The sequence below is a fragment of the Bos taurus genome, chromosome 2 (assembly GCF_002263795.3).
Source record: "Bos taurus isolate L1 Dominette 01449 registration number 42190680 breed Hereford chromosome 2, ARS-UCD2.0, whole genome shotgun sequence".
Classification (NCBI taxonomy): Eukaryota; Metazoa; Chordata; class Mammalia; order Artiodactyla; family Bovidae; genus Bos; species Bos taurus.
In genome coordinates this window covers 127,274,390-127,289,705 of record NC_037329.1, presented here as the reverse complement: position 1 = coordinate 127,289,705, position 15,316 = coordinate 127,274,390, and positions in this window count along the sequence as shown.

Here is a 15,316-nt window from a genome sequence, read left to right as displayed (position 1 = left end):
AAAAGGCAAAAATAGAAAATCTGATATAAAGGCAGCATCCCTGAGACCCAGGATGTGAGTCTTAGCTCTCTTCTCTTTGCTTTGGAGAGGTGACCTCATCTTGGTCTAAGAAGGTGCTAGGGATGGGAAATGGGCCAGCTTGCCCTAGCTCCTCCCGAGGGGCCTAACCTAGGAAATATGCTGATTAATCACGTGGTGCAGAGATGCTCAGCCCTCTGTGACTCATGTTTAATCACACACTACTGGGGGAAAAGGGTGCTGATGCTATTTTTTTGTGTGTCTAAAAATATCTGATTGGTTTCCTATATTTGGGACAGTATTTTGATCCCGCTCAGCCTATCTCTTAAGTCACAGCTTCTCAAATTTAAATGTGCTCCTGAATCACCTGGGGGTCTTGTTAAAACACAGGTTCTTATTCAGAGAGTCTGGCATGGAGCGTCCTAACGAGCTCCCAGGAGATGCTGAAGCTGCCAGTCCTTGGGCCGCACTTTGAGTAGCATGGCCTCAGTTAACGGCCAGTCCTTCGGTTTTTGGCCTTTGTCTGCTTCCCTTGTGCTGTCGCCTCTCCAGAGTAAAGTAGAGGGACTTGGGGTGTTGGGATGGCAGCTATAGGTACCTCGACTACAGAGGAACCTGCCTTAGAATAGGCGTCTGTCCCTGCGCTGCGGCTCCCCTCCTCCAGGACAGCCAGGGTAAGACAGGAGCAGGCTTGGTGGGGGCTTAGAACAGTGCTATACGGTAGAACTTTCTGTGATGATGCAAATGGTCTAGATCCCTGCTGTCCAAAAGGGCAGCCACATATGGATATTGAGCTCTTAAAATGTGGCAAGTGCGACTGAAGAACGAAATTTTTCGCTTCATTTTAATTAAATTTCAATAGCTGTGTGTGGTTCCTGGCCACTGTTTGGACAGTGCAGTCCTCACACTTAGAAAGTCAGTCCTCTGCTCGCTGACCACCTGCCCCACTGGACCCTCGACCACCTGCATCGTTACAGAAAGAATCTTACACAAAACATATTGTTTGGGGACCTGAGGGTTCCCTTGAACGTACGTGTTTATTTTTGTATGCATTCCAGCCTCTGTTTTCTGCAAAAGCCTCTGGCTTTTGATTTGTTTTGTGTTTTTTCTCACTCAGTTTTTCTGCGGATTGGAATGCATTCCGTCAGGCTGAAGGAAAGAAGGACAAAGGAGAGGAGGAACGCAGGCTGAAACCAAATGAACCTGGGTTCAGCTCCACCCTGTCCTTTCCCTGGGCTGTGTGACCTCAGGCAAGTCCCTTAAGCTCTCTGGGCCTCTGCTTTTCTGTCTGTGGAAAGGGAGAGTGGTTTCCAGGGTTAACTGAGCTCCCCGGTGTTGGAACTCAGTACCTATAGTGATTATCGTTATTACGTGAACACTCTTCGTAAACTATAAACCTTGAGTAAATGTGAGGAAAACACTACTGTCAAAAATTTTTCTTTTAACAAAATGCTATGAAACTTGGAGAAACTGCATCAACCAGGCCCAAGAGACAGACCGAACTCTCCAAGCAATAAATCTGAACATTTTCTGCTTTTCGCATGGAACGAGCATATTGCCGTTAGCCCTGAATCTGCGAAAACTGGGAAATGGGGATGAAGATTTGTAGGTTGTCCACAGGCTTCCAAGGCCCAGTGAATTTGTGAAGGATGCTCGGGCAGGAGTGGCCGGCTGGAGGAAGAGGCTGAGAGCTTGTCCAGGATGCTGGCAGAGAGGCGTCTCTGCTTTGGAAGGTGTTTGAGATCCTATTTGTCTTTCCTCTTCCTGGAGACCTTGAATCCCTCCTTGGAAGGGAGGCGAGGCTGGCAGTTATTTACACAGGAGAAGACCGACTAGATCAGCCCAGCCCTTGTCCCACCGAGAGAGTGAGGACACAGGCCCGACCTGTTTGTCACTCTCCAGTCTGGGGGCTGAGATGAGAGCATGCTGAGGAAAAGGTTTCACACACACACTCACATACATGCACATGCACTCACATGCACACACACACATACATGCACAGTTATGTGTGCACAAACATACACACAGGTACAAGCACACAAATACACACTCATGTGCACACACAAACACACCCGTTGACTTCCCTCTCCTAAGCCCTAGGATTTATTGGCCAGCCTTGCAGTCATCAGGGGTCGGCTGTCTCCCTGGCGGTGGCGGGGGAGCACACCCAGACGGTCCTGACCCCACTGGGAGCCCCTTGCCCCCAGTCACTGTTCCTTCTGGAGCTCCCCTGAGACCTGAAAAGGGGGTTTTGTGTTGAGACCTGAAAAGGGCCACAGAATGATTCAGAGCTGAAGCATCCTTAGGTCACGCTCCCAGAGTGTTGAACCGAGCCCCAGGCACCAGCAGCACACGGGAGCTTGTTAGAAATGCAAGTTCTCAGGCACCCCCCACCCCCCGCCTGCCCCGATCGACTGAATCAGCAGCTCTGGGGGCACCAGCAGTCTTTTTGTAACAAGCCCTCAGGTGACCCTGGCACAGGTAGATATGGGAGAACCGATGCTGACTGATCCCCAAAGCCACCCCACACCCCAGAATAAAACCCATGCCTAGCCTGTCTCCATTCCATATCCCTCTGCCTCAACTCTGTGTGTGCTCATCAGAGGTCCTGCCATAAACCAAATAAGAAGTGCCCCCCCGCCCCCGTTTTGAACAATACAAACACCCTCCAAACAATGAATTCTCTCCTCAAAAAATAAATAAAATTCACAATGAAACCTCCTTTATGATGAAAACTGAAATCCAAACAAATTGAAGTCAAAACTCCTCCTTTTCCATTTTTTTGTTCTGCTCAGTCTTGACCAGAATAAAAATTCTGCTCTCAATTGTTTTCCTTAGATGTCAGGGTCTCTTGGATGTTAGGGTTCCTACAGCCCCACCTGCCTCTTGAGCCATCTCCTACATCCCTGTCACCACCCCCAATGTTGACCTAATCTGACCCCAAGTTTCTGGAACATCTTGCTTTTCTGGGGTCAGACTCAACAGGACGTGAAGAATCCCAGCACCAGCTGGAGGTTAGCATCGACGAGCAAACTCCACTCCCTCTGGCCATTATCCCTGAAAGTGATGCTCCAGGTCCATCCCCTACCAGGCTGACTGTGCTTTCTCCCATCCAGTTAGTTCTTGAGGTTGGGTTATGGGGCTCAGGGCTGCTGCCCCAGCCTCGGTTCCAGAATCCTCCAGGCTTTTGTAATTCAACAAGTAGCCTTTACCATCCCTGCCCCATGAAGAGTGAAGAGCGAGATGCTAAAACTGCAGCTGAGAACACGACAGATACGGTGGCTGCTTCCACAGGACTTCCGGGCTAGTGACCAAACCTCAGATACATCCGCAAGCTGAGTGCAGGCGGAGAAACCACAGACAAGGGACATGTGAGAGGAACCGGGGAGGTCAGGGACTCCCCGGGGAGCTGACACGTGTGACGGAGCATCGCAGGCAGAGGGGACAGCCAGCCCCTGGCGCAAAGCTCAGCAGAGGAAGTTCTCATCTGTTTGAGGGGCGGGAAGTCAGCAAGCCAGGGGGAGGCGTGGTCCTACCGGCTGGAAGAGACTGACCGGGCTCCAACCTGCAGGGCCTCCAGAACTGGGCGGGGTTTGCTCTTCATCTGAGAGCAGCAAGAAGCTAGGTGGGGTTTTAAGCTGGGGCCTGAGATAATCTCCTTTACATTTTTGAAAGCCTCCTCTCCCTTCTGAGTGGAGATGCCTAAGAATTCTTTTTTTTCTCCCCTTATATCAGTCTCAGTGGAAAACCATTCTTGGGTTCCTAAGCAGAAGCTTCTGGAACCAGTGCCCCCAGGAGTGCAGAGAGAGCCCAGCGCCCTCTGCCGGATGTTCCACGGCCTGTCCTCGGTCTCTGGGTTCCTCTGGTCCCAGGCCGGGAGACTTCAAGCCACCCCAGCTTTCCTTTGACCTTTGTTCCTGCAGCTTCCACTCCCCTCTCTGCCCGCGCCCCCCGCCCCCCCTCCGCCTTTCAACAAGCCCAGCTGGGTGTTTTAAAAATAGAAGTTGCTTCCAATGATGGCCCTTCTCCTTCCCTTGTATGTGCAGAATCAAGGCTGTTTGTGGGGCCCAGGCAGGCAGGAAGTCAGTGAGTTCCAGGTCTCAGACACAGTACTGTCCACCTTCACGCCCTCCCCTCATGGGGAATGCTAACCAGGAGACGATGGCCTTCCAGAAGTGTCCCCCACAGGCCTGGATTCCACATACATGCCCGGAGCACCCCCTCCCTTTCTGCCCTGTGGTCTGCCTGGCACCTCCTGGAGGGTCTTGACTCTGCACCTCTCCAGGGCTTTCCCTCCGGTATGTGGCTCCTCACCTACAATCTCCATATGACCTCCACACTTTTCCCTGCTCACCCACTGGCCAAGGGGCCTGCCCTGACAGCCGCTGCCCATCATGGCTTTAAGGGCTCCCCGTAAGGGTGCCCTGCCCTAGCCCCCCGGGAAAACATCAGACCTGCTCTCTGAGATCCTGCCTCCATCTCTGTTAAGTCTCTCTGGGTTCCCTCATGTTGAGGAACAATTCATTACCTCCAACCTCCTTCGAGACTGTCCGCCTCCTCCTCCCTTTCATCTTTGTCTCCGAGCTCAACCTGCCCTTAAGGAAATCTCTCCCTTTCTCCCCCTCCAATCCCATGTCCTCCCTTCAATCTACTTTCATTTCCCATGTTTTTAATTAGTCCTGTTTCTCCATGAGGTTTTAAATGAAACTTTTCTTTAAAAGATTGGAAGGGGGTTTTCTTATTTTATATTCAGCCCTGCCCCGAACTAAAAATAGAGTGAAAAACAGTTGAAAACTGAAGGTGCCTAATGTCATAGGAATATTTACTTTAAAAAAAAAAACAAAACCTTTTAGGTTTAATGCAGATTCAGCAACAAATGTAAAGGATAGTAATCTTAAACATACAGCTGAAGAAATGTTGACCCGTATGTACACAGACCTTAAAACCACCTCCCTCATCAAGACACAACATTTCCAGTCCCCAGAAAATCTTCCTGCTGCTTCCTATCAATACCTGCCCTCTCCAGAGTGAATCCTCTGCTGACCTCGTCCATCACTAATTTCAGCACAAAATTTAATTCCTTTCTTAGTCTTTGAATTATAAAAACTCCACTGAGTTTTCCTCTGTCTCAATTGATAAGAGACAACCTATAACGACTTATCTCTTATATAAGAAGGACCTTTATGCTTTTTTGTCTGGCTGTCACAAAGCCCTTTTCTATCCTTTGTGGCTCAAACCTCTGAAGCACACAACTAAGATCAGAGCTTATGAAATAAAACACCCTGGAGGCACCTGAGACATGCTCCTCCCTCCCTTGTAGGGTGGCTGGCTCAGCGCAGCCCGCCCTGGCCTTTGCAGCTTTTCATACTGGGTGGCCCTCAGTCCTGGGCAAACCAAGAGATTGACCCCAGTCTCTGCCCTCTCCTTGGCCACAGTTCAAAACAGACGCGAGGGGCAGAGGGTGGGGCTCTTAACTCCACACCTCTTCCTGAGCCTGACCCTGTTTAAAGGCCCCCAAATGTCAGATTCGCTGTTTTTTGTGGCTTGTTTGGAAGACCGCTGTTTCTGCATTTGAAACTCTCAGCCTCCAGTCCTGAATGAGCAACAGGAGTGCGGGGAGGATGGTTTTATAAAAAGGAAAAATTCTTCCGGATTTGGCATTCAATGCTTAGCACTCCAGAAACCCCACACAGGAAAACTCGGTGGTGCTCGCGCCGGCCCAGTGATTCCCAACCCTGACTGTGTCTCAGAGTCGCAGGTGCCCTTGGGGAAAAGCTCCCCACTTCCTTGGACCAACGAGGGTAGGGGTGGGGCCTGGTCTCTGTTCAGAGGCCCCAGGCCACGCTGGTGGCAGCCAGGCTAATGCTGCTGAGAATAAAGCAGTCTGTGTGGGCCCTCCTGACCCCAGGAAACCAATCTCTCTGCCTGGACAGTCTGAGAGTCTAGCCAAAAGCTGTCATGACTCCTCCAATTAATCTATTTTCTGGCTAATCATAGTCCCAGCCCCATGCCTGTGAATCCAGCCAAAGCCACTCAGACTCCAAGGCTTGGCCACGTCTGGGACCACGTTCAGCTGCTGAGGCCACACAGGCTGAAGGCCTCTTCACCCTCCTTTGAGATCTCACTGAATCTGGGGGCTTTAGATGTCATCTGGAGACTGGCAACTTCCAAGTCTGCAGTCCAGCAGCTCACAGCTCCAGACTCCCACACCCGCGGCCTCTCTGGCAGCTCAGGGCATCTCCACACAGCGGACCTGACCCAGCTGCCCCCAGCCTGGGCCTCTCAGACTTCCAGAAATGGCCTTACCATCTACCCTTGTTGTAGCCATGAGTCCCGGGAAACAAACTCACTCAGGACAATGCAGACAGTGGAGTGCAGTTCACTACACCGGTGGGTGCAAGGCAGAGTCCCCTCTTAGGCAAGGACCCCGACCAGGTTTTGTGAAAACCTATAACCCTAAGTGTACAAGGTTCCCAGAAACTAGTCTGAACAAAGGAAAAAGAAAGATACAAAGTTAACCCGTGATTCATATGCCTTAAGCCTAGGTAGTTAACAGTGGACAATTGTCAACAGACCTGTGGTCATATCCCAACAAGCATAATAGAATGTATGATTCTATCCGGTTACACAGATAATTAGGGTATTCTTTTAGGCGAGGAGAGTCTAGGTATGAGCCCTGGGGCTCTTCCTTCCAGGGCCCTGGTTTTCCAGTTGGTCTGTTTCCATAGATACTGGGCATATAACTCAAAGTGCACAGTCCGGCCCAAGATGGAGTCCTGCTTTCAAGATAGAGCCTGTTCTGTTTCCTCCTTCACCTGAGCTCAAGCCCTAATCGATGCTTGTCTTTGGTCTCACCGCCCTCCCCTAAGCCATCAGCAAGCCCTGTCTCCACCACCACATGGCTGACTGCATCTTCCCACCTCTTTCCAGCTCCTCACCAGCCCAGCAAGGGGACTAAATGAGCCTCTTGGCTCCCTCCTTCCACTCCTGCTCTCCTCAGTCTCTTCTCTACCCAGAAAACACTTTATTGAATTCTAATTCATACGCCATAAAATTCACCCACTTAGAGCATACGATTCATGTTTCTTAGTATATTCACAGAGTTGTACAAGCATCACCACAATCTAATTTTAGAACATTCAATACCCCCCAAAAGAACGCTGTATCCATTAGCACATCCTTTCTCCTCCCCGTTCCCCACTCCCGCCCCAGGCAACCACTTATGTACTTAACGTCTCCGTAGATCTGCCCATTCTGGACATTTCATATAAATGGACTCACACAATATGTGGTCTCTGTGTCTGGCTTCTTTCATTCAATGTAATGTTTCTGAGGTTTGTTCACGCTGTAACACACATCAGCGCTTCACTCCTTTTAATTGCTGAATAACACCCAGTGTTTGGCTATACCACGTTTTGTTTATCCACTCATCAATAGAAATCTGGGTTATTTCTCTTTTTTGGCTATTAAAAAAAGGTCTTTTCAAAAACAAATCACAGAGACTTCTCTAGGGGGTCCAGTGGCTAAGACTCTGCTCTCCCAATGCAGTGGGGTGTGGAGTCGATCCCTGACCAGGGAACTAGATCCCACATGCCACAACTAAGAATTTGAAATGCTCCAACTAAAGATTCCACGTGCTGCAAGGGAGATGGAAGATTCCCACGAGCTGGAACTAAGACCCAGCACAGATGCATAAATGAATAAAATAAAATCACATGTCACTCCCCCTGCTTAACACCTGAAAGGGCTTCCCATCATATCTAACTGAAACGTGTTGCCACAGCCTGCAAGATTCTCAATGACATGGCCCTAGCCTCTGTCACCAACCGTTTCCCCTGTCACTCTCTCGATGACGCGCTCTGCCTTCTTCACGTTTCTTGAACACACCAAGCTTATTTCTACCTCCGGGCCTTTGCACTTGCCGGTTCTTCTTCTCTCGGCCTGGGATGTCCTTGCCTCCATTCTCCAAAGAATGGCCTCTTCTTCTCCCTCAGGCTGCAGTGTAAACATGAGCTGCTAGCTGAAGCCACGCACCGCTGCCTGCATCACCCCACGCCACATTGTCTTACCTCTTCGTGTCCACTATTATCTGAAACCATCTTCTCTGGGTGTTCATCATCTCTCTCCCCTTGCTAGAATATTTAGGTCCAGGGAGGAAGTACCCAGTCTGTCTTCTTCCCTGCTGTGCTCCTGGACCGTCACAGAGTAGGTACTTATTTGTTGAGAGGCCCATGGGGTCCAGGCAGGTAAAGCCACTCCTGCAATGCCAACAGAAGCCTCGGTTTTCCCAAGCGACACTTTGCTCCCATGTGGAACACTGGACTGATTACTGGCTGCCAAGATGCTAGTGTTGGGTGTGAGGCAAATCACCCCTCTGACTTTCCAAGGTCCTAGATGATAGAAGACCTTATAAATAGCTGAGAAAAGAAGAGAAGCTAAAGGCAAAGGAGAAGAGGAAAGATATACCCATCTGAATGCAGAGTTCCAAAGAATAGCAAGGAGAGATAAGAAAGCCTTCCTCAGTGATCTATGCAGAGAAATAGAGGAAAACAATAGAATGGAAAAGACTAGAGATCTCTTCAAGAAAATTAGAGATACCAAGGGAACATTTCATGCAAAGATGGGCTCAATAAAGGACACAAATGGTATGGACCTAACAGAAGCAGAATATATTAAGAAGAGGAGGCAAGAATACACAGAAGAACTACACAAAAAAGATCTTCATGACCCAGATAACCACGATGGTGTGATTCACTCACCTAAAGCCAGACATCCTGGAATGTGAAGTCAAGTGGGCCTTAGGAAGCATCACTACAAACAAAACTAGTGGAGGTGATGGAATTCCAGTTGAGCTATTCCAAATCCTAAAAGATGATGCTGTGAAAGTGCTGCCCTCAATATGCCAGCAAATTTGGAAAACTCAGCAGTGGCCACAGGACTGGAAAAGGTGTTTTCATTCTAATCCCAAAGAAAGGCAATGCCAAAGAAAGTTCAAACTACCACACAATTGCACTCATCTCACACACTAGAAAAGTAATGCTCAAAATTCTCTAAGCCAGGCTTCAACAGTGTATAAACTGTGAACTTCCAGATGTTCAAGCTGGATTTAGAAAAGGCAGAGGAACCAGAGAGATCAAATGGCCAAAGTTTGTTGGAGTATCGAAAAAGCAAGAGAATTCCAGAAAAACATCTACTTCTACTTTATTAACTACGCCAAAGCCTTTGACTGTGTGGATCACAACAAACCGTGGAAAATTCTTAAAGAGATGGGAACACCAGAGCACCTGACCTGCCTCCTGAGAAACCTGTAAGCAGGTCAAGAAGCAGCAGTTAGAACTGGACATGGAACAACAGACTGGTTCCAAATAGGAAAAGGAGTACATCAAGGCTGTATATTGTTACCCTGCTTATTTAACTTATATGCAGAGTACATCATGTGAAATGCTGGGCTAGATGAAGCACAAGCTGGAATCAAGATTTCTGGGGGAAATATCAATAACCTCAGATATGCAGATGACACTACCCTTATGGCAGAAAGTAAAGAAGAACTAAAAAGCCTCTTGATGAAAGTGAAAGAGGAGAGTGAAAAAGTTGGTTTAAAACTCAACATTGAGAAAACTAAGATTGTGGCATCCGGTCCCATCACTTGAAGGCAAATAGATGGGGAAACAATGGAAACAGAGAGAGTTTATTTTCTTGGGCTCCAAAATCACTGCAGATGGTGACTGCAGCCATGAAATTAAAAGACACTTGCTCCTTGGAAGAAAAGTTATGACCAACCTAGACAGCATATTGAAAAGCAGAGACATTACTTTGCCAACAAAGGTCTGTCTAGTCAAGGCTATGGTTTTTCCAGTGGTCATGTGTGGATGTGAGAGTTGGACTGTGAAGAAAGCTGAGAGCCGAAGAATTGATGCTTTTGAACTGTGGTGTTGGAGAAGACTCTTGAGAGTCCCTTGAACTTGTAAGGAGATCCAAAAAGTCCATCCTAAAGGAGATCAGCCCTGAATATTCATTGGATGGATTGATGCTGAAGCTGAAACTGCAATACTTTGGCCACCTGATGCGAAGAACTGACTCATTTGAAAAGACCCTGATGTTGGGAAAGATTGAAGGTGGGAGGAGAAGGGGATGACAGAGGATGAGATGGTTGGATGGCATCACCGACTTGATGGACATGAGTTTGAGTAAGCTCCAGGAGTTGGTGATGGACAGGGAAGCCTGGCACGCTGCAGTCCATGGGGTCGCTAAGAGTCAGACATGACTGAGCGACTGAAATGAACTGAACTGAACTGAGACGATAGAGGAGAAACACAAGAAAACAGAGCCAAATGGCTCTCACTACCCGCTCACCCCACCCCCACCCCCACCAGGTCTGTTATCCCAGTAGCCAGTGTGCGTGCATGTTCAACTGCTAAGTAGTGTCCAGCTCTTTGCGACCCCCAAGGACTATGCCCCGCCAGGCTCCTCTGTCCATGGGATTTCTCAGTCAAGAATACAGGAGCTGGTTGCCATTTCCTTCTCCAGGTGGGCTTCCCTGGTGACTCAGCTGGTAAAGAATCCGCCTGCAATGTGGGAGACCTGGGTTCGATCCCTGGGTTGGGAAGATCCCCTGGAGAAAAGAACAGCTACCCAGTCCAGTAGTCTGGCCTGGAGAATTCCATAGACTGTATAGTCCACAGTGTCACAAAGAGTCGGACACAACTGAACAACATTCACTTCACTTCACTTCACTTCTACAAGGGATCTTCCTGATCTAGAGACTGGACCTGCGTCTCTTGTGTTACAGGTGGATTCTTTCCCACTGAGCCAACTTTACAGTAGCCATCTAGAGCTACTGTAGAAAAATCATTTGGTTTTACTCCTTGGAGAGCGCCAGAGCCCCCTGCAGGAGAGAGACTTTTTCCTGGCACCTGTACCCCAGAGACACAGGGAGCAGAAGAAAAGAGGAAGCTTCCAGAAGGCAGGCAGGTGTGGACGTGGGTGTGTGTGAGAGAGAGAGCCACAGCTGGGGTATGAGGCCGTGACCCGGCACCAAGGCCATTTGCCTCCTCTTCCAGGGGAGCAGTGGGAGTGTCTGCATGGACACCCGGGGTGTGGACATGGAATTCCTGTGCCTCCAGGCAGAAGCCAGGACATGGGATCAGGGACGGGTCCCCAGCATCTGAAGGTGCCTCAGTGGCGGAAGGTCCTGGCCTACTGTGACTGCACTGCCCCAGCGTAAAGTCCAAGCTTTTCACAAGCTGGGTGGAGCTCAGCCTGTCTTTCCTGCCACCTCTCCCTTCACAGCACCCCACCTCTGCCCTGAATCCCCTCTGCCCAGACCCACGGGACTACATCCTCACAAAACCATAGACGTGCCCCGGGGCCTCTGCCTCTGTTCTGCCTGCCCCTGGAATGTTCTTCCCAGTGCTCCACCAGTGAGCTCCCGCATTCGGACCCGGCTGGACATCGGCTCTGTGAAGCTTCTCTTAACCCCTCCTGACAGCCAAGGGGACCCTCCTCTGCATGCATCCCTCTCGCCAGGCACTCACTTCCCGGGAGTCAGAGTTTTCGCTGATTTGCCCAGAAGACCAGAGACTCTGGCCCTTGGATCCCCCATTGCATTGAGGAGCGAGCCCGGAAACTCCACCCTGGCGGGCATGGAGTGGGAACCACCCCCCCCCACACACCAGCTGCGGCCAGACAGCTCAAGCCAGAGCAGAACAGGGTTCCAAGTCAGTGGGAGACAGAACCTTGTGCCGGCCTGCCCACCCCACTCCCTGACCCTGCTAGTCTCTCGGGGTCCAAGACACTGACCTTCCCTGCTCAGCTAAGGGCTCCGAGGACTCTACTTGCTCTAGACCTGTCCAGCTGAGTATACTCAGGGTGTTTTTACACCTGAGGGGAGTGAGGAGGGGGCAGTCTGGGCATCAGAGCAAGAATCCTCTGGGGCCCCAGGCAGATCGGTCAACCCGGAACCATCAGGGAATGTGAGGGAATTTGGGACAAACCAGGCTGCTGCATGGTAGAGAAACCTGAGCTGAACAAGAGGAGCCGGATTGACTGGGCTGTAGTTGGGGAACCAATGAACTTTGTCCACCTGATTCACATCGGCCCTGGAGATATGCGGGCTGGAGATGGACTTGCCACGACAGGCGCATCTCAGGGGCAGCTGAGACCAAGGGAAGCCAAGACAGGCCGGGGAGCAATTCTTGGGGCTGGTAGCTGCAATAGGAACAGATCTGCTGTGTGTCCAGCCTCCACTCTGTCCAGCCCAGGAGAGATGCTGCCCACACCAGTTTCGCTCCTAGAATCAGTGAGCCCAGGGTCCTTCTTTTCGCTATCTAACTGTGCCTCCAAAGGCTTGGAGGCTAGACTCGCCCTACTCCCTCTGATTGTAGCCCTTCCCAGAGATGGGGTCAAGGCCACAGGACTAACCAAGTAACTGCTGGTTGGCCTGAAAAGCTCAGCTGAAACCCTGGACACTCTCAGATCTGAGATAGGAGATTTCTGGAAACCTGGAATGACTTCCCTTCTCCTGAGTGACGGACTAGGTGCCTTATGTTCTGAAACTCTTAACCTGGAGCTCCTTAAATGCAGTGGGTAGGTGAGATGACCAGAGCTGAAGCCAGCTTTGCTGAGACGCTCCCTACCTCCCTGCCCTTCTCTGTCCTCCTGGAATGAACTGAAAAGAATGTCAAGTGGCAGCTGGGAGGGTAACCACTGGCTAGTCTACTCTTTTTCTTTAGACCTGAGATCATAGACCCTCAGTGTCTCACTGCCAATACCAGGATCCTTCTCAAGATCTTCCTTTTTTAAAATTAATTAAAATTTTAATTCAATAAAAAAAGATCAGAGATTCGCTTTATCCTCTGATGGCTCTCCAGTGCCCAGAACAGACGATAGAAGACCCTCAGTAACTGTTCGTTGAGTAGGTGAATGAGTGATCTCCCTGCTAATGGGTGAGAAGGATATGGCCAACATGCCACTTACCTCGGTGCTACCAAATATCACCGTGCCCACATGGGAGGTGCCAAAGACCTCCTGCAGGGCTGCCCCTGGCTACAGGCGCCCTGCTGGCCCAATCTCTCAAGGCTCTGTCCTGCTGTGCCCCAGTCCTTGGCTTGGAGGCAAGCCCTCCTGGGAAGGGTGCCCACCAGCAGGACACTGCCAAGGCCAGAGCTGATGTCTCCCCAGAGCTGGATCCCAAGATTGACCCTTTTTCCAGAGTTTCACTGACTTGAGTCAAATCTTGTAAGTCCACCCCTCTCCGCTCCCCCTCTGCCCAGAAACCCCACAGCTTTGAGAGACATGCCCCCTCCCAATCTCAGTCACATCTCTCCAGCCCTGGGCCACCGAGACCAGTGGGGTCCTGTGTCTTTAACAAAAAGCAAGTGTAATAAGTAAAAGTGATCTGGTGAAGAAAACGCCCCTCATTTATTTTCCAGGGGACTTGACTCATCAATCTTCCCCCAACCTGCTTTGTGCTCTGTTAGCTTTGCTTCCTGAAAGAACGGAATTTGGTTTTCTAATAGCATCTGTCGTATGCAGGGTGTCCCTAAACATCAGCAATAATGAGTTGGAAGTGGCACAGTGGGACGCCTTCAGAAGCCAACACCAGATGTCAGGCCTCTGTGGGTCCCTCGGAGAATGGGGGGCCAGAAAGCTGGGCAAGGGCTGGGTCCAGGGTCCACAACTCTTGGTCCCTGGGTGTCAGTCATTCAAAAGACATGAGAGTGCCCACTATGTGCCAGGTCATTTATGGGCACTAGGAAGGCAGGACCCTGCTCACATGGCACTGTCATGGCTGGTTACCCATGAAGGACAGAAGTGGTGGTAGAGACCAGTGCCACCCCCACCACTCAGTCAGCTGGATCATCCCGAGAGGCAGCATGGCAAGAGATTTGGACTCAGATAGACCTGGGTGTCAGGGCTCAGGCTCCTCAATTTTAATTTATTATTATTTCTATGAGGGCACTGCCTTGTGGCTTGCAGAATCTTAGTTATTGGCCCAGGAAGCAAACCTGGGCCCCAGCAGGGAACACACAGAGTCCTAAGCACTGGTGTGCGTGCCTGTGCGCTCAGTTGCACCCGACTCTTTGCGACCCCATGGACTGTAGCCCACCAGGCTCCTCTATCCATGAAATTTTCCAGGCAAGAATACTGGAGTGGGTTGTCATTTCCCACTCCAGGGGATCTTCTTGACTCACATCTCTTGCATCTCCTGCATTGGCAGGAGGATTCTTTACACTGAGCCACCTGGGAAGCCCCCTAACCACTGGACCTCTAAGGAATTCCCAGGTTCCTCAATTTTAAAATGAGTCAAACAAGCCTCATTGGGTGGCTTGAGGATGAAATAGGATGGCATGAATTTCATGGCACCAAGTCCAGCACACATTGGGTGCTAAGTACCCGCTAAATTCCCCCTGACATCCCAGACCTGGGCGGTGCCCTGCCCTGGGGCTGGCAGTCATCTCCAAGGACTGCGCGGCTGCTCCCCAGACTCTGGGTTCCTGTCCAGAGGCTTTGGCAGCTGCTGCCCTCTCGTGGGAAAGTGCAGGCACAGCCACCCCTGGGATCCCAGGGCCCTTGATATAACGGAAAAGAGACCCAGTGGAACCAAGATTTCTGAGGACTTGAAAGTACTTCCTCAAACTCCACCCATCTCCACGCCCAAGGCCCTCCCCTAAGTGTTGTTCTCCAGAAAAACCATTCTAGTGTCCAGGCCAGGTCTAGCAGGGGAGAGGGTAACTCACAGCCGGCCTTGCCCTGTGCCTGGGGGCTGCCACCCCCACCCGCCTGGGCATTTCCCTATAGTCAAAGTTATGGTTTTTCCAGTAGTCATTTATGGATGTGAGAGTTGGACCATAAAAAAGGCTGGGCACCGAATGATCAATGCTTTTGAACTATGGTGTTGGAGAAGACTCTAGAGGGTCCCTTGGACAGCAAGGAGATCCAACCAGTCCATCCTAAAGGAAATCAGTCCTGAATATTCATTGGAAGGACTGATGCTGAAGCTGAAGCTCCAACACTTTGGCCACCTGATGCGAAGAACTGACTCATTTGAAAAGACCCTGATGCTGGGAAAGATTGAAGGTGGGAGAAGGGGAGGACAGAGGATGAGATGATTGTATGACATCACCGACTCAATGGACATGAGTTTGAGCAAGTTCTGGGAGATGGTGAAGGACACGGAAGCCTGGCGTGCTGCAGTTCATGGGATCGCCAAGAGTCGGACACAACTGAGCGACTGAACGACACCAACCAACCCACAGAAGAGCCTCTCTGAATCCTCCTTACAGGTGAAGAAACTTGG